This window comes from Chionomys nivalis, chromosome 1 (assembly GCF_950005125.1).
Source record: "Chionomys nivalis chromosome 1, mChiNiv1.1, whole genome shotgun sequence".
Lineage (NCBI taxonomy): Eukaryota > Metazoa > Chordata > Mammalia > Rodentia > Cricetidae > Chionomys > Chionomys nivalis.
Genome location: NC_080086.1, coordinates 146685360 through 146704724, shown reverse-complemented (window position 1 = coordinate 146704724; position 19365 = coordinate 146685360). Strand labels below are relative to the sequence as shown.

The 19365-nt window shown below is 41.2% G+C and overlaps 1 protein-coding gene across 4 annotated transcripts in view; it reads left to right on the top strand.

Moving 5' to 3' along the window:
* Positions 1-1186: 1186 nt before the first annotated feature.
* Positions 1187-19365, top strand: part of Pals2 (protein associated with LIN7 2, MAGUK p55 family member) — a 106226-nt gene continuing 88047 nt past the window's right edge. For 3 of the 4 annotated variants that reach the window (XM_057763083.1, XM_057763058.1, XM_057763072.1), the window contains exon 1: positions 1187-1397. The gene's annotated coding sequence lies outside the window, so the exon portion shown is untranslated. Of the gene's footprint in view, positions 1398-1797; positions 1817-19365 lie in introns of those variants that run through there. The other variant, XM_057763065.1, reaches the window with a different exon arrangement.

Sequence of the window (19365 nt, the reverse complement as noted above, 5' to 3'; positions counted from 1 at the left end):
CCAAAGTCACTCCGTATTCCTTGGCACACTCCACGTTTCTTAATTGCTTCCAATTTCCCTTTCTCAGGTTTGCTGTTCTGGGAAAGAAGGTTCTAAATTAACGCTCTACAAAGTTCCCCTACGTGTTGGTTTGCAAAATTAATGATCCTCATGGCAGAGCAAATTAATCTTTGATGCTTGGTTGACGCTAAAGACAAAACTCACTGGGGCCCTCTTAATACAGCGAGTCAATGTTCTTTCCCCCACTCCTTTCCATGCCTGCTACACTCACGAAGGAGACAATGCATCTCGTCTTGGAAGTCCATCTCCGAATCTCGTTGCCAGTTCACGGAGGGGCTATGCACGTTGCTCAGAGGCAGGCGAGGCTACACAGGGGAAGTCACCGGATGTATGGTCACAGAGTTTTACTTGCACTTTCTGCATCCACTGAGGACACGTGTTGTTCCATTGAGAGAACATGTAATACTTGCTTCAATTTTAGGGAGAACACGACAGCTTCTTCGGGCTCGCACTCATCTCCGCGGGCATGAGAAGCTCTCGCACTGCCTGGCAGTTTCTAGCCAGAAGCGTCTTGCTGCTACATTGAATTGCTCAGTTCCTTTCAGCTGAAAAATTAAAGCTACACGCTTGTCAAAAGGACACTTTTTGAGGAGGGCACCCATCAACCATCACCCGACTCCGCTCAGGGTTGCGGCTGGAGGCACTGCACACCGCCTCCTTCCAAGTCTGGGAAGGCCAGATGTTTGGGAGGGTCTGGCTCAGCCCGCTTCAGGATCTCGCCCGAGCTCCCGCGCTCTGAACGGAGCTGGTGGCCCTTCGCTGGTCGGGTGTGAGCCATACTCTCGGGGTGAGCCTTTGGGAGAAAACCCAGACCCCCGCCAAGTCCACCTCCGAGCCAGGGGTGTGAGAGGGGGAGCGAGCGCAGGCTCCAGGACGCCCGCGTCTCCTTTGTGCCAAGAGCGGCTCTCGGCCTGTTCCCGCTCCTCTCGCACAGACCGCGGCGGACGCGCGCCCGGCCAGGGCGACCCTAAGGGACCCGGCCGCGGGGCCCTCTGGCGGCAGCACCTGGCGGCGGGGCCACGGCCGAGGGGCGGGGCCAGGCCGGGTGCGCGGTGGGGGGGGGGCTCCGCGCGCACGAGCTCGCGCGCTCCCTGGCGTCCGGCGCACGCGCGAGGCCAGGAGGAGCGCGCCCCGGCGGCGGCGGGAGCGGCGGGAGCGGAGCGGCTGAGAGAGGCTGGCCGCGCGGGCCGGCGGGCAGCGGCGGCGCCCGGACGAGGCCGGCGGGGACGGCGGGAGCCGCCCGCCCGACCGCGAGCCCCGAGTCGGTAGATGGGGCTGCGCGGCACCCGCGGCTGAAGACAGGAGCGGCGGCGCGGAGGCGGCCGAGGTGCGAGCCGGTGAGTGGCGGCCCCACGCGGTGCGGTAACGGCCAGCTCGAGCGCCCCAGCCCGGAGGCGCCACGCGGGCCCCGCCCCTGCCACCTGGGCGCGGGAGCCACGGCGTGTCCCGCCGGCGCCCCTGGCCCCCACGCGCCCCCGCGGGCCGCCCCTTCCGGGCGGGGCCGGCCGCCTCCCTCTGCGGCGCTGGCGCTTCAGCGTGGACCGGGGCTGGCGGGCGGGCGGTTCTGACTGACACCTTTGGGGGCCCGGAGATTCCCGGGGAGGCGGCTTGTTGCAACTCCGGCTGCCACTTCTGAGCCACGAGGTTTCCAGTTGTTTGGCCAAAGTGGCCGTGGGCGAGCACACGCCTCTGCGGGGGCGGTCGCCGCTCAGCGCGTGCTCTCGGAGCCTGGGCACATTTGTCTGGAAGCAGAAAGGTGCCTGCCTTTTCCTCCCTTCTGTGCGGGCCGGGCAGGGGACCTGGGGGGGCGTAGATGGCAGATCCGACAGCGCGGTGACAGCTTGTGGATTGGTTGGGGTGGATTTTGTTATTATTCTTGCGGGGGTACTTTTTTTTTTTTTGACACTTCGTCGGGACTTTATTTTCCAGCTACCAGTTCCTAGAATCGCAGCCCGAGATAACAGTCATTCAACTCCCCTCTTCTAGGGCGGGCATTTCTGTAGTTGGGGAGGAGGGAGACGGTGAGGAAGAGCCTCGAAGGCTGTCGGTGAGAGGCTTGAAAAATTCTCCGCATTACTCAAAAAGCAGCCGGTTAAGGTCAAACTAGCCATGCTTCTACTCTTTTCCTACGCCCCTGGGAATTCTTGGAATTTTACTTTAGCCTTCCTGAATGGGTCCCTTGTAATATAGCTGACAGTATTCGGGATGCGTTAAATTGCTCTTGGAGTATGATTTAGCAGCTATTTCTTCCTGTGTAGTCTTTCAGATCATCTTCTTTTGGCTGGGGGGGGAGGGCGACTTACAAATGTCTCCTGTGTTAGATGAGGTAGTACACCGTTACCGACGCTGAGATAGTTTTGGTACACTGGTCAAACAAGGCACCAGAATTAGGCTGTGCAGTTATGATAAACTGCTAGGCCTGGTTATAGTTTTGTGTTCAGAGGCCTTACCTCAGTAACTTTGGGGGTTATTTGATTTTTGAGGTCGTTTATATCTTAAAGCCTTCATATATTTAAGTGTATTGCTTTTTAAGGCTCATGTTTCTTTTATTCTAAATTAGGGTTACATAATGCACAAATGGTATCACTTGGAATTGCTCTGTTTGTCCTATGGAGACTACAGGCTAAGTAGGAGGGTGTGTGTCTTTTGTAAATTTTGTCAGTGAGTTCCATTTCTACCTTGGAATATTGAAATCTTCATTTTTTTTAAGTTTCTAGGTAAAAATATCAAGCTGTTGGAGTTAAGTCTGATAGCGCTATATAAGACAGAATCCTGTTTTTTTTTCTCTTCCAGAAAAATGTTGGATTTTTATAATTTTCTTAAGTATTTGAGGGAGCAGTTCACTTTTTTTTCTGATACTCATTTCATGCTGAAATTGTGTTAGAATACCCAGGCTGCTTTCGCTCTTCTTCACTAGTAAGCTTGAGATTGAAATCAAAAAAGGAGAAAGACAATCATAAAACTCAGGGTAGCTGTTTTATAAAGTTTTAAAATCATCTTGCCTGTGTGAATATTTGCCATACCACTGAGTAATGGATGATTAGCAGAAGACAACAGATGTTTTAATTAAATGCTTTGCACATTTTGGACATCTGGGCTTTATCAAAAGTGGGTAGCATTAACAAATCATTGCTGAGAGTTGCAAACAGTATAGTACTCATGTTAGTTGGAGACTCGGTGATTAAAACACCCAGAAAATAGATTCTGAGAGGGGTAGGAAGACCCATTTGTATTTTTATGTCATTTATAGTCAGTGCAGATGACTGGCGGCTAAAAGGAACTTCTGTAAATTCTAAGTTAGGTTTATAGTAACACTGATAAATTCCCTTTTCAGTGTATTTCATTTGATACATAACTACATTTGTACCAGAACTTGGCTTCAAGTAAATAGTAGTTACAAAGGATATGCTGATATTTAGGGAAGGCTGAACAGACTTGAAAAGTAATCAACTATTTGAGATACTATCATCATGCTTAGAAAGTTATAGAGAAAATTATTGTAGTTTTATTTTACTGTTAGGTTTTCTTCCAAAAGTAATTCTGTGTTCATAAACATCGCATCTTAAAGCATGGAAGAAGACCTCTCTACTGTTGCAGTACTAGAACTTGATCACATTTCTCTCTAATTGTAGGCATCAGTTCTGCTTAGAGTATTTTGAGTTTTAACTTGAAAAGCAGTGGCAGTGATTGCCCCATGCTTCACTGTTATTTGTGTGTGACCGCTTGGGGGAGCCTTTGCAGTTCCTCTCAACGGGATCCCTGCTCTGCTTGCACTAGCTGCTAATCACCCTGGGCATATTGCCAAGCTGCCTGAGAGTGTGCTGAGGAGGATGCATTCAGAACCTTGATCTCAGTGTGTAATGACTTTTCCTTTAACCCACACTCCACTCACAAAGTACTTCTCCTTACAGACTGTTATTAACAGTGTACTTTTTGAACTACTGTTAAATGGGCTAACTAAATAACCATGAAACATAAAGATTCATGAATGCATTCTAGCTAGATTTTACCAGCATTAATCTTAGAAGTAGTGTAGGTTTAATTACTTGTTTAATGTACAAAGATATTAGTTGTCTTGAAGGATCTGGAGAGATCATCACTCCTGTTTGAAGTATACTAATTCCAAACCTTTTAAAGCAGATCGGTCTCCTTTTGAATGCTTTTAGAGGAGGAGGTATCAAAACATCCCTTGTAGTTAAATTTACATTCATTTCCCTACAGAAGGAAAGATAGTCTTCTGGCAGAGTCCTGGGAAGTTATGATTATTCTTACCCAGTGTAATAAAGCCAGATTTCTGCATTCTCTTTTCTGATAATATTTAACTTTGTTGTGGCCATTTTAGAAAGTGAGCTCAGGAAATAAAATAAAATTCATTTTTAACAGGTTAGAGAGAAGTTAGCTTTTATGACCTTCTTTTACACTCCTTGTTTCTGGATAGGTTTCTTACCAAACCCCTTGTTTCTAGAACTACGTGTGGCTTGCTCTTTGCTGGCTATAGAAGAGCACTTTCTGTTCCTCCTAGTAGGAAATATATCCACCAGCAGCTTCTGTATTTTTATAGTACCTGCACAGGCAACTGGAGACAGCAGCCAGTACCGAGTTATTCCGTTTGACAGACTAGTTGTAATCAGAACTTGGTTGTACATTGTAACCATGTGTAATCCCAGTAGACACCCCATGATAAGGTCTGTGCTCAGTCATTCCTGAAGCAGTTTTATCTTTACTTTTTAATTTGATCTTCATTTCTTTTTTTTTTTTTTTTGGTTTTTTTTTTTTTTTTTTTTTTTTTTGAGACAGGGTTTCTCTGTGGTTTTGGAGCCTGTCCTGGAACTAGCTCTTGTAGACCAGGCTGGTCTCGAACTCACAGAGATCCGCCTGTCTCTGCCTCCCGAGTGCTGGGATTAAAGGCGTGCGCCACCACCGCCCAGCCGATCTTCATTTCTAAAGATCTAAAAAAACATTCTTTTAAGGATATACAAAAGAATGAGAGGGCTTTACAGTTTAAGAAAGATATATGTGTAGAAGAATCATTATGGCATGAAATAATAAAAATGGCATGATGATAATGAAGGAACTGGAGAAATAGTTGCAAATTCTACTGAAGACAAAAGATTAACTTCCTAAATCTGTAAAGAGTACTTACTAACCATTACGCAAGAGATTAACCCCAAGTAGGCAGAGGGCGTGGACAGAGTCTCAAAACAGAAATTCAAATTATATTGTGCATATGTTAAAACTTTCAACTTAATACAGAATACACATATAAACTAAGACTGAATATTGGGTGTCTGTAAATTTAGCACTGACAGGAAGCTGAGGCAGCCAAAGCTATTCAGTTGAGACCCTGCTTAAAAAACTAAATCAAACCTAAGGGGAAAACCATCTTATTATGTACCGTTTTTATCTAGTAGATTCACAGACCAAAGAAGTTCTTTGGAACTTAGCAAGTTTTCTCACATTGTTATGGAAGTATAAATTAATAAAATTATATCTAGCTGAAATTCTGAACATCGTTAAGATGAATGCCAGAGAATAAATTTAAGAAAGCTGGAAATGTGCATCAGTGGACACAGAAGCTTATGGGAATTACAGAGCTAACATGCAGCTTCCTTATCTGAGCTCGAACTTGCATTGCTGCTCTCTGGGTCCACTCAGGAAGCTCAGCAAACTGGGTTTCTCTTTTCTTCCACACTCCAAAAAAAGGGTGGTCACTAGTAAGTGCTGTCTCATCTTTATCCTGAGACCTGGAAGACTTGAGTGGAGCTAAGTTTATTACCGTTATATAAAACAGTAAGAAGAAATCTTGGTGCCGTTGGAAGAAATCTTGTAAACTTAGTGTCACTTGAAAATGTATTTAAGATGTTTGTTAAAACAAGTTAGCACCTTTAATCCCAGCACTAGAGAGGCATGGGGGGGGGGGGGTTTAATAGATGTGGATCTCTGAGTTCAAGGCCAGTCAGGGAGGACTGGCTGCTTAGAGAAACCCGTCTCAAAAAACAAAAAAACAACAGAAAAACAAGTGAGCCCAAAGTTTCAAAAGAAGTTTATGTTAATTATATTGTGTAAATTGGTTGTTTTGTGGTTCCTTTGTTCTGTAGACTATAGATCTTAGTTGAGTAGGAGAGATGTTATTAAAAGGTGGGATGGACAGCTGCAGATGTGTGAAATACTTAGAAAATTTGTGAGGCTGTGAGGAGCATGACTGACTCTGGGTGGGCCATGTGCTTAGGGAAAGAAAAGGGACAATGAGAGGTTTTAGAGACTGGTAGATTTCAGAGCGCCTTCATCTTGGGAAATGCTAAGTAGATTTAATTAAGTGTTTAAGGACAATTTTTTGTGTATGAGGTTTTGTTTAGTAAGTCCTTTTGCTGTAGAGTGACCTGTACACTGTGTTCTTTGTGTAAGCACCTGGCCTTTGCAGTTCCCTATAGTAAAGGATTTTAACTCTAGCATGTATGTATTGGCAAAAGCCCCTAAGAGTCACAGCTTGAGTATTAATTAATACATCCTGTGGAATATTTAACAAGTCATTTAACAGAGGTTTTGTGTGTGGGGGAGTGTGTTCTGTGTTATGTACATGACTTTAGCACTTGGTCTGTCCTCCACCACAGCACGCGTCTCACTGATTTTTCTGCTCACAACCATTTCTTCCCTCTTTTGCTGTCTAAATCTCTGATAATAAGGGTCCAGGCTTTCCTTCCTCAAGAAACTGTCCTTGACCTCATCCACATTTTTTCTTTCATTCAAGACAAATTGTAACATATAACTTGTGTAAATGGTTTATATGTTTTTATTCTTAGGAGCCTTGAATGTCCCCTACCCACTTGCTTACAGAGTTCAAGAACTGTGCTAAATGCTTTTTATACATGATGTCATTTACTAATTGCAGGCTTAGCTTTGGTGGCTGTCCTGGAACTAGCTCTTTTATTATTATTATTATTATTATTATTGTATTTATTTATTATGTATACAATGCTCTGTGTATGCATTGCAGGCCAGAAGAGGGCACCAGACCCCACCACAGATGGTTGTGAGTCACCATGTGGTTACTGGGAATTGAACTCAGGACCTTTGGAAGAGCAGGCAATGCTCTTAACCACTGAGCCATCTCTCCAGCCCCATGGAACTAGCTCTTGTAGATCAGGCTGGCCTTGAACTCACCGAGATCCGGCTTCCTCTGCCTCCTGAGTGCTGAGATTAAAGATGTGCGCCACCACTGCCCAGTCCTCCACATTTTCTTAATTTTTCTTGGCTGCTGCAACAAATTGGCACACTGACTTATGAACAAAAATGAAAACTTTATTTTTTTGCAGTTCTGAACACCAGATGCCTGAAATCGTTACTATTGGGCCCAGGTCAAGGTGTCATAAGGCTGTTCCTGTTTGGGGAATCTAGAGAATTCCTTTGTTGTTCCTCTCAGTTTCTCGTGGGCACTCTTAGTTTGTGACTGCGTTATTCTCACCTTTGAAAGCCAGTTTTTCAAATCTCTTAGCTCTGTACTTATTTTTTTCTTTCTTCCTTTTCTGACCCCCACTCTCATCTACCCTCACAAGATCCTTATTTAATATAATGACAATTTTTAACTTTTTTCTTGGTAAGGTAACGTTCAGTTTCCAGAGATTAAGACAAATTCCTTTGGGGAGACCTTTGTACAGCCTCTCAGATTACTATTTAGTTGGTTCAGAAAAGGGAGAAGGGCTAAGATTTTTTTTTTTTTGTCCCATTCTCCTTCTGTAAAGTAGTATTTATTAACCAGCGATGATTTTGCTGACACTATCCTTAGGAGCATTTCACTGTCACAGATGAGAGGAGTTGCTAGCAGTGACTGGAATCTCAGTGAGGGGTGCTTCCAAGAGTACCAGGACAGCCCTGAAAAGGAAGAAACAGTACCAGAATGCCAGCAGCATGGGGTTGATAGACACTAGTCTTACAGCATCTATTGACCAAGTGTGGTGGTGCACACCTGAATTCCAGTACTGAGGATGCAGAGGCAGGAGAATGACAGGTTGGACCATTGTTAAGCTATATAACAATTTCTAGGCCAGCCCGGGCTATGTAGTGATAGTGTGTGTTCGTTTATTGATTTGAGTTACAAAACTTTACTATTAGTCAGTATCGTAATTAATCTGTTGCTACTTAAAATAGAGTCCATGTCAGTGTGTTGGTCTTGGAAATGTGTCTTTTGCCAGGAGCTCTGGCTCCTCACTCTTCTGGTGCACTATCGCTGAGAAGTTAGCTTAGTGGTGGCAGTGATCCCGAGTGTGGTGATGTCTCAGTTTGCACGTCTTTCCCACCCTTGTTTATGGTAGTTAATCTTACTTTGTTTTGTCACTTAGTTTCTTTGGGTCTTTCCAAGTCATTGAACTTGGTTTTCATATAAACATGGTATTTATAATACCGTACTTCATATCAAATTTAATATGACATACATAAAGAAAGTACTGTGCTTTAAGATCTTATTTCCAGATGCAGCTTGTTTTCATAGCTTTTAACTAAGTGATATGAAAATGGCTAATGCTATACTTTTTAGAAATTCTTGAATGTTCTGGGAAATTTTGTGTAGTGCTTGTCCTACTTGGCTTTCAATTGTTATAATAAACAACATGACCAAAAGCAACTTGGGGAGGAAATGCCTCATTTTAGCTTATAGTTTACAGTAGCCATGCAGGAACTTGAAGCAGAAAGGAGTTGCTTACAACTTGCTCAATTAGCTTTCTTAGCCTAGACTTACTACCTAGGAATGGTTCCTCCCACAGTGGTCTGTGTCTTCCTGCATCAATTAGTAATGAAGAAAAAGCCTCACAAATAGGACCATAGACCACTCTAACCTAGGCAATTCTTCAGTTGTGGTACCTTCTACATAGGTGACTTTTAAGTTTGTGTGAAGTTGACAACTGAAGCTAATTATGACAATACTACAGTGATAGAGTTTATAAGCTTTTGAATTTTACTATGCATGATTTATGAACATGAGTTTCATGCTTCAGATACCTTTTTCGTAAGAGGAACATTTGTTTTCATTAACCATAACAAATGCTATTTAAAAGTGTATTTACTCACAAAATAATGTTCTCATAGGTTCTTTTCTTTCTTTTTTTTTCTTTTTCTTTTTTTATCCTGGGTAGGATTTTGGTTCCTGTCCTGGAACTAGCTCTTGTAGACCAGGCTGGCCTTGAAATCACAGAGATCCACCTGCTTCTGCCTCCCGAGTGCTGGGGTTAAAGATGTGAGCCACCACCACCCGGCTCTCTCATAGGTTCTTAGTTTAAATCACATGGTTCTTTAAGATTAGGACCCTTTTCTTTTTCAGAATGGTATGGGATTTAGGACTGGGTTGTAACTCTATCCAGTCAAAACAGTAAGTTTGCTGGTAGACGTGTTTCAGAGAGTGTTTTGAAGAAAGGGTCTTTCTCTGTAACCTCAAGTTGGTGTGGACTTAATGATCATCATGCCTCAGTTCTTGGATTATAGGTATGCACAGCCATACTGGCTGTGATTTTAATTGATTAATATGAATAAGCTAACATATTTTAGATATTTAATAAAATGTAATTCAGGAAATACTTTCTCTTACTACGTGGTACAATGTGCTGTGCACACAACCCAATACCTAATATATTTTTAGGGAAGTTCCCTTTTCTTGTGTTATAGTTTTTGTCTTCCTACAATATAGATCTAAATAATCTTAAATGAATATTTATTTAAATTATGTACTGTTGACTAGTTAATGTCTAATTTTCATCTGACTTTTCAGTGTATTTACAAAGATCAATCAAATATTGACTGACAGAGTGTAATAGGTGATCTCAAGCTCCTTCCAACCTGAAGATTTTATAACATTGACAGAATCCCCAATTTTTTCTCATTTTTCTGCTAAAAGTCTTTAGAGTACAAACATTATTTACTTCTAATAGATCTCTAGTAGTTCATTACCACATAAGGGGAGTTCTTTAGCATTTCAAATGAAGATGACCATCATCAAATGAATTTATTATGTATGGCTATATGCACGTATGTTTTGTGTTTGTGTACATTTTAACTTTGGTTTTATAAGTAAAATTGTATTCTCATCTTTTATTATTCTAACTGTTACTTTGGTCTAAGAATCTTAGAATAGTGAACTTTAAAGCATTGAAGTTGCCTATTTTGGAAATAAATTATCATCCCAATTTTATATCATTAGTTTTTAATTTTCTTTTTAAAACCAGCACTCTTTTGAAACAAGAATAAACAAAAAAAAAAAATGAAACCATTTAAGATGGTTTCTTGGGCGACCTACTTGTAGTATGCCTTCACAAATCATCAGCGTTGAGTTCTTGAAAACCTCAAAGCAGAGAATTTTTTTATGACAGAATTTGACTTTGTAGGGTAAACAAGGTTAAAGAAACTGAAGTTATGCCAGGCGGTGGTGGCGCACGCCTTTAATCCCAGCACTTGGGAGGCAGAGGCAGGCGGATCTCTGTGAGTTCGAGACCAACCTGGTCTACAAGAGCTAGTTCCAGGACAGGCTCCAAAACCACAGAGAAACCCTGTCTCGAAAAACCAAAAAAAAAAAAAAAAAAAGAAACTGAAGTTATAAATGAACCCATAAAAGTCCTTAGAACATTTTAATGTTCTCCCAGTGAGAGTATTAATAGAGCCTTATTATCAACAGTTTATGCTACTTAATTTGGAAATTCCAGATAATATACAATTAATTACAACTTGAACCACTGCTTTCTTGAGAGAAACTTTGGAGTTTTTGGAACTTTTAAAATATTCTTTTAAAAACTACTGACTTCCCTACTGTCCTACAGCTAGTACAGCTCAGATGTTTGAGGGGGGAGAACTTTTAGCAGTCTTTCCCTTTTGTTAGCTTGCTGTTGCCTACCAGGTATTTATAGTGTGTGGCCACTCATGAGAGTGTCATGCCAGGATTAAAAGAACACAGCAGTGAAACACTCACTTGGCTGTCTTTTTGTTCTTCTCACCTGTCTGCTGTCTTTACTTCTGTTATCTCTCCTAAGGGTGTGCACTGGCAATATTTCCTACTCGTACTCTGCTATTTTTGTTTCTTTTATCATCTAAGTCTGCTTCCCTTTCCCATATGTTTGTAAATTGCTTTTCAGTAGAAATTTTCACTTGGAAGTAAATCTGAATATGTATATTCTAGAAGCTTCAAATACACACACACAATAAGATTCCATTATATAGTTTGAGGAAATAAACTTTGTTTTACCCAGCCAAGCAGCATTCCTTGAACATAGGCTATGCTTATACTTTTTAAAAACCATATTAGGAAAACTTAGAAAATAAGTAGCATTGCTACTATGAGCAACACAACACAGTAAGTTCTAAAATGATTCATTGAGCAGTATGGTTATTTTTTTGTCAACTCGACACAAGTTAAGAATCATTGAGGAAGAGGGAACCTAAGTTGAGGAAATGCCTCCATCAGATTGGCCTGTATGCAAATCAGTGGGACATTTTCTTTATTAGTGATTGATGTAGGAAGGCCCAACCCACTGGGGATGGTGCTGCCCTTGGGCAGGTAATCGTGGGTTGTATAAAGTGACAAACTGAGCAAGCCTTGGAAATTAAGCCAATAATCAACATTTCTCCATGATTTCTGCTTCATTTCCTGCCTCCAGGATCCTGTCTTGCATTCCTTCTTGCCTTGACTCCCCTTAGTGATTAATTTTGACCAGGAAGTTGTAAAATGAAATAAACCTTTTCTTTCTCAAGTTAGTTTTGGTCAGGTTTTTTGTTTGTTTGGTTTGGGTTTGGGTTTTTTGGTTTTTCAAAGACAGTTTTCGAGCCTGTCCTGGGACTAGCTCTTGTAGACCAGGCTGGCCTTGAAGTCACAGAGATCCACCTGCTTCTGCCTCCTGAGTGCTGGGATTAAAGGTGTGCGCCACCACTGCCCGGCTGATTGTTTTTTATAGCAACAGTAAGTCGAGCTTGAAGAGCCAGCGAAATGGCTCAGCTGGTAAAAACACCTGCCTCCAAACCTGACAACTTGTGTCTGGTCCCTAGGACTCACAATGTAGAAGGAGAGAAATGACTCTGATAAGTTGTCTTCTGACATCCAGATACCCACCCTTAATAAATGAATATAATTTTAATTATTTAAAAATAAAGTTTAAAAATAAAAGAAAGAAATTTCACCTGTGGGTAGAAACTTGCTGTGTTTGGTTGAGTTAATTTTGAGATGAGTTTGAAGACTAAAATTGATTTGACCCAAACAAGAGATGACCATAAATTGTTTAAAAATTGATAACCAAGAGGACAACAGCCTTCCATGGAATGAAGTAACATGAGTGAAATAATTTAGAAATAAGGTGTGTAGTTATGCAAATAAGATATGAAAGATCAAGGCAATGGTTAGAACAGATTTGTATGTTAAAGAAAAGAAGAAATTAGGTTATGTACATGAAAAGACTAGATTATCAGAAGAGAAATTTAAATATCCTTCCCCCTCACCTCCCCCCCCCAAAAAAAAGCAGGATTTTTTTCTCATGGAGCATGGCCATTAAACTATTTCCAACTGAGGTGTGTGTTAGCCTTGTGCTGAGTCAGTTCCATTCAGAAAGAAGCTGGTAGTCATAAGACAGTGGTGAGTGACAGAGTTGGGAGTAAGGAATAAACTCAGGGACGAGTGAATCCTCCACAACAGACTCGATGGCTTAGGGTACACACGAACTTTTCAGAAGATTCTTGTGCAGTATGTCTCTGGGTTTTCGCCCAGAAAGCTTGTCTTTTCCCCCAGATCTTGTTTTAAAACTTATTTTAAGTCATATGTGTATGTTGGGAAGCAGATGCAGGACCTAACATGCTGGACACATGATCTACACCCTCAGCCTTTGTCCTCTTTATAAAATAAATTCTTATATTCTCTAGGTTTTAGTATTCTTAACTGTATTTGACTGTTAAAGAATGAAAACTTTTTTTTGAGACCATCTAGTTAAGTATAAACCACAAAGTAGTATTTCATTTATCTCTGCATGACATACTAAGCTCAGTGGAAGGACATAACAGTAATTGTGAGAGATGAGATGCATGGGTTTTGTAACGTAAGGCGTGGGAAAGTGTGTGGGAGAACTACAAAAATTAGAAAAACGAGAGAATCTTAGGACAGCATGTGCTACAGAATGAGGCCCTGTGTCCTACCCCTTCTGAAAAATCAAAATACCAAAATACTAAGGAAGGAATATGATAATATATTGATCACAGAATATTAAAAACAGTATTTAAAATCCATAGCAATGACATGTGTATTCTACTTGGGATTAGGGGGAAAGAGGAGATTTGTGTACCTCATCTTTCACCTGTAATTTTGCTCGTGGGTCTTCCTCTCTGACTTCATTTTCTTGATTACATAAAGGAGAAACACAGTAGTTGTATTTTGCAGCCATAGTATGCTTTGGTTGGTTTGTTTGTTTTGGTTTGTTTTTCAAGACAGTTTCCGTTTGTAGCCCTGGCTATACTGAAACTCACCCTAGAGGGAAGTCACAGAGATCTGCCTGCCTCTCGGTCTTCCAAGTGCTTGAACTAAAGCATATGCCACCACTGCCCCGCTTATATCTTTAATACAGAATTATTGTCAGGTATTTACTAGGTGAACATTGAAAAGTACATTGCTCTTAGATTAAAGAAACACTAAAACCCCGGTGGTGGTGGTGTACACCTTTAATCCCAGCACTCGGTTTAATTCCAGTACTCAGGAGGCAGAGGCAGGTGGATCTCTGTGAGTTTGAGGCCAGCCTGTTCTGCAAAGTGAGCTCTAGGACAGACAGGACTGCTTACAGAATAAACCCTGTCTTGAAAACCAAAAAACAAAACAAAACAAATAAAGACAAGAAAAACACTAAAACCTGTTAGCATAGTGTGTGTTAGTATTACTTGGACTATATGGATAACTCTTCACAGGTACAGTTTCTCCCAGTGAGACATTCTGCGCTATTCGAAGACATTTTTGGTTTTTATTTCAAGTGGAGAGTAGTACTTTTGTCTAGTGAGTAGAGGCCAGGGCTGTTACTGAATTGATTCACAAGGTAGCATTCCACACACATACATACATAACATCTACCCAGCCCCAAAGGCAGTGATGCTAAAATTGAAAAACTGAATTCATCTGTAATCCAGGAAATGGAGGCAAAAGGATTAGAATATTGAAGCCAGAGGGTGCTAAACACTGTGACTTGCGTCTTATTCACAGGCAGGTTCTTTTGTGGGCATTTTTGGAGATCTCTATTCCTCCCTTAACTTTTCTTCAAACTTGGCCAGATGTTGATTTTTTTCTAGGGCTTACAGGACCATAGATTTTCTTTATTGTGCTTCTACCCTGTGCTTCATCTTTGTGGTGATGTGCAGGGGTGTGTGTGTGTGTGTGTGTGTGTATGTGTGTGCGTGCATGCACACGCTTGTGCACATGTTCATGGAGGCTGCAGGTCAACATCAGGAGTCTTTATTTAGGGCTTGCCACCTGTCTTCTGAGACGGGAAGCCTCTTGCTCGACCTAGAACTTACCGACTTTGCTGAACAGGCTGGCAGGCAGGACTGAGAAGTCCTCTTGCCCATGCATTACTCATGCTAGGGTTTCAGTCCCACCATGCTCTGCCCAGCTTTATTTTTTCCTTTAAGTGGGTGCTGGGTGTCTGAACTCAGGTTATCATAATTGTGTGGCAAAGGCGTTGCCAACTGGGTCATCTCCCCAGCTTTATCTAGGTTTATCTTATAAGGTTTATAATGGTTTATCTTAAGGTATTTGTGATATATAATTATTTCTGATGTTTTATAGCCCTCTTTGAAAGTGGATTCTTCTGCTAATCTCACTTATCTTGTATACACTTTTCCAAGTTTAAGTCTGGAGAGATCACTTTTATATTCAAATCCTGAGTGTGATTTTTTTTTTACTCTTGCAGAAGTGCACTTTGTGTTTTTAATTTATTATTTTATGCTTATGAGTGTTTGCCTTATGATGATGCCTGTGTACCATATGTGTCCCTGGTGTCTCTAGAGACCAAAAAAGGGTGTTGGATCCAATAGAACTGGAGTGACAGACATTGTGTGTCTTCATGTGGGTGTTGAGTGGAACCCAGGTTCTCTTCTTGGAAGAAGCCCTTAATCACTGAGCCATCTCTCCAGCACTGTGTTAGCTCTTTTAATGCACTTGTCTAAGTTTGCTTCTCTAATCTAAAACACTGAGCAGAGGCAACTTGGGGAAGAAGCAGTTTAATTTAGCTTACAGGTTAAAGTCCATCGTCAAGGGACGTGAAAGAAGGAACATGGAGTCAAGAACTAAAGCAGAAGTCATGGAGAAATACTGCTTACTGGCTTACTCAGCTTGCTTTTTATTTATGTATTTTATTACTATTTTTAATTTGGAGGTAAGTTCTCAATATATAGGCCTAGCTGTCCTCGAACTTGGAGATCTAGCTACGTGTCTACCTACTGAGTGCTACAATTAAAGCATATACCATCAAGCCTGGCCAGCTTGCTTTCTTATACACCCTAGGACCATTTACCCAAGGATGGCACCACCCAACATGGGCTGGGCCCTCCCACATCATTAATCAAGAAAATGCTCCATAGATGTGCTCACAAGCCAATCTGATGGAGACAGTTTCTCAACTGAGAGTTCCCTCTTTACAGTGACTCTAGTCTGTGTCAGATTGACAAAATGGACAACACAGCACTTGAAGGTATTTGTATTCCTGGTCAAGGATGAACTGTGTCTGGAGTCTAGGTATTTGTCTTTGTTATTTTATAATGTTTCAACTTGTTCTACTTTTTAATGTAACTAAAAGTGTTTTAATATACGGAAACTTAACAGGAAAGTTACTCAGGAGCTATTAATAATAAGAATAATTTTATTCTTGCTTATGTTTACAGATTGTGTGTGTATGTTTGTAATATAAATATAAAAGTTGAAGGAATATATCCATAGAGGAGACAAAGGGATATTTTAAAAGAGCTGTATATTTTCCTTATCTCACTTACATTTGTTATTTTAAACATACTGACTTTTAGGAACATGCAAGTGTACCCTGACTATGTGTTCTTGCTACTGTGTACAAGGGAAAACATATATATATATATATATAGCAGTATGCAATGGGGTGAATCCAGATTTGTGTTGTAATTTTTTTTTTTTTTTTTTTTTTTTTTTTTTGGTTTTTCGAGACAGGGTTTCTCTGTAGCTACGGAGCCTGGCCTGGAACTAGCTCTTGTAGACCATGCTGGCCTCGAACTCACAAAGATCCACCTGTCTCTGCCTCCCGAGTGCTGGGATTAAAGGCGTGCGCCACCACCGCCCGGCTGTGTCGTAATTTTTTGTTGCTGACTAAATGCCCAACAAGAAGCAACTAAGGAAGAAAAGATTTATTCTGTCTTAAAATTGAAAGGGATTTAGTTATCATGGTGGAAAAGGTACGGTGACTGAGGCTGGCTCTGTCCAGGTGAGTGGGAGCTTACGGTGGTACAGCTTTCTCCTTCTTAATGATAAAGAAATGGCTGCACTTCCCACTCCTTTCCAGTCAGCCCTCTTGCTCCAGTAAAGTTCTACTGCCAGAAGGTTCTGCAACCTCCCAAAACAGTGCTACCATCTGGGGATGTTGAGCCTATGGAAGACATTTAACATTTAAACCACAGTGGTGTGTGTGTGTGTGTGTGTGTGTGTGTGTGTGTGTATACATATGCACACATGTGAAGCATTCAGACACATGAGATTGTGGAAGACATTTCACATTCAAACACAATAGTGTGTGTGTGTGTGTGTGTGTGTGTGCACTTGTGTACACTTAGACACCCATGAATCAACATCTGGTGTCACCTCTCAATCCCTTCTCAACTTCCCTTTTTGAGACAGATCTCTCACGCTCTCTCTCTTTCTGAACCTGGAGCTTGCTGATTCGACTGAGCTGACTTGCCAGCAAGCCCCAATGACTATCCTCCTCTGCCTCCTCAGTGCTGGGATTACAGGATACATTGCTGTACCTTGTATCAGACTTTTTCTTTTAGGTCTCCAACCAGCTCCCAAATCGTGACATAGAGACTTCTTAGTAGTTATGAATGCTTGACCTTAGCTCTTATTTTAATCTATTTCTCTTTATCTACATTTTGCCTTAGGGCTTTTTACCTTTCTTTCTGTATGTTCTGTTCCATGGCTTGTTGGCTAGCTGGCTGACTGGCTACTGCCTGATTTTTGGTCCTGGGCATGACCCTCTCTTTCTTCCTGGTTCTTTGCTTCTTCTCTCTTGTTCTCTTCTCTTCTACTTATTCTTTCTGCCTACTGGCCCTTCCTATCCCTCTCTTGCCTAGCTATTAGCTTTTCAAATTTTTATTAGACCAGTCAGGTGCCTTAGGCAAGCAAGATGAAACAAATGTAACACATCTTTACATCATTAACAAATGCTGCAGAAACAAATGTCACATACTCTTACACAATTCAAGTAATTCTGCACCATAAACAAATGTAACACTCTTTACATAAAGCGATGTTCCACAACAGTACCTGACATTTTACAAGGGTCTAGGGATCCAAACTCGGTCCTTGTGCTTACATGGCAATAACTTTACTAATTGAACATCTACCTAGCCCCCTAATGATAAGTGTGTATACAGAATTTGTTATCTTTAGGAAGCAAAGTACTAAGGTTAAGTACATGTTTTTGTTCAGTAGTCATTTACTATCTTTTCCATTTGCATTGGTTATGTCTTTTCTTCATCTTCCATTTTCATCCAGGCAGATATTGTCTTCTTTCAAATCCAAACCATGTGATTCCTAGCTAAATCTGTTAGTAACAGAGACTTTTGTTAGTTTATTCAGTGTTATTTCGTAGACTATCCCAATATGCACTGCAAACTCTAATGGTTATTGTTTTACTCTTGATTCCTTTCTAGAGACTTTTGTAAGCTCTGGGGAACATTGACGTAGCAGCTGCTATTTTAGAAAGGCAGTATCTCATACCTTACTCTATGAATACACAATTAGCATTGGTAAACCCATTTTAATGCTTGAGATATTTTAGCTAAGAACTATTTGAAGGCACTGCTCTTCGGAACCTAAAAATTCCAGAGTAGCTAATTGTGTTGCTCTGACCCAACATCTCTTGAGGGAGGGATTTAACTAGTCCATAATCTATTCTTTTATTTTTATTTTTTGAGACAGAGTCTCACTTGTAGTTCTGATTGGCTGGGAACTTACTGTGTAGACAGGAGTGGCATTTGCCTGCCTCTACCTCCTGTGTGCAGAGATTGTTATGTGCCACCACACTCATTATTTATTTATGATACATTTACTTTAAAATTTAAAAGATATTGTTACATGATGTGCCAGTTTTAATGAGAATGCTTCCCGTAGGCTCATATATTTGAATGGTTTAGTCATCAAAGAGTGGAACTGTTCGAGAAGGATTAGGAGGTGTGACCTCATTGGAGTAGGTGTGACCTTGTTGGAAGAAGTGTGTCTCTGGAGGTGGACTTTGAAGTTTCAAAAGTCCACACCAAGCCCAGTGTCTGTCTTTATCTCCCTGCTGCAAGCAGATCAGGATAAAAAGCTTACCTCAGCTATTTCTCCAGCAGTATGTCTGCCTGCCACCAAATTTCCCACCATGATGGTAAAGAATTAATCCTCTGAAACTGTAAACATGCCCTCAGTTAAATGTTTCCTTCTATAACTTGCTTTGCTCTTGGTGTCTCTTCACAGCAATAGAACAGTTAATTAAGACACATGATAAACAAAATGGCTTGTGCTTTTAATCCCAGTATTCCAGAGGCAGAGTTAGGTAGATAACTAAATTCAAGCCAGGCTGGTCCATATAGTGAGTTCCAGGCCAGTAAGAACTATATAAAAATAAAATAAAGTAATCCTTTTTGTTTTTATTTTTTTTTAAAAGAGGTTAATCATTGCTCAGCTAGTGATGTCTCCCAACAGTTGGTGACTAGCATTTTTGGCCAGAATCTTGGTGCAGAATCACCCTTAATGCTCTTAGTGCTTATTGCCCTTTTTTACTGCATTGGTCCTTTAACAAGCATAATACTCTGGCACATTTTCAAGTGCCCCCCTCAATAGAGGATGTCACTGTTAAGTTTCAGAATGAAACATATGTCTTAGAAACCATCCATGTTTCCAGCTTTACACAGGAGCTATTGATTGTCCAATAAGGAAGACTATTTGTGCTCACACATTCTCAAGGGAGGCCCAAATAAAATCTCCTTGGGACAAACTTGTGTGCACCCCTGAAGTCTACAGTACAAGATTACTTGTTTCCAGTGTTACTTGCTATTCTCTGTAGCAGCCTTCTTTTTATTGTGTTTTTCAGG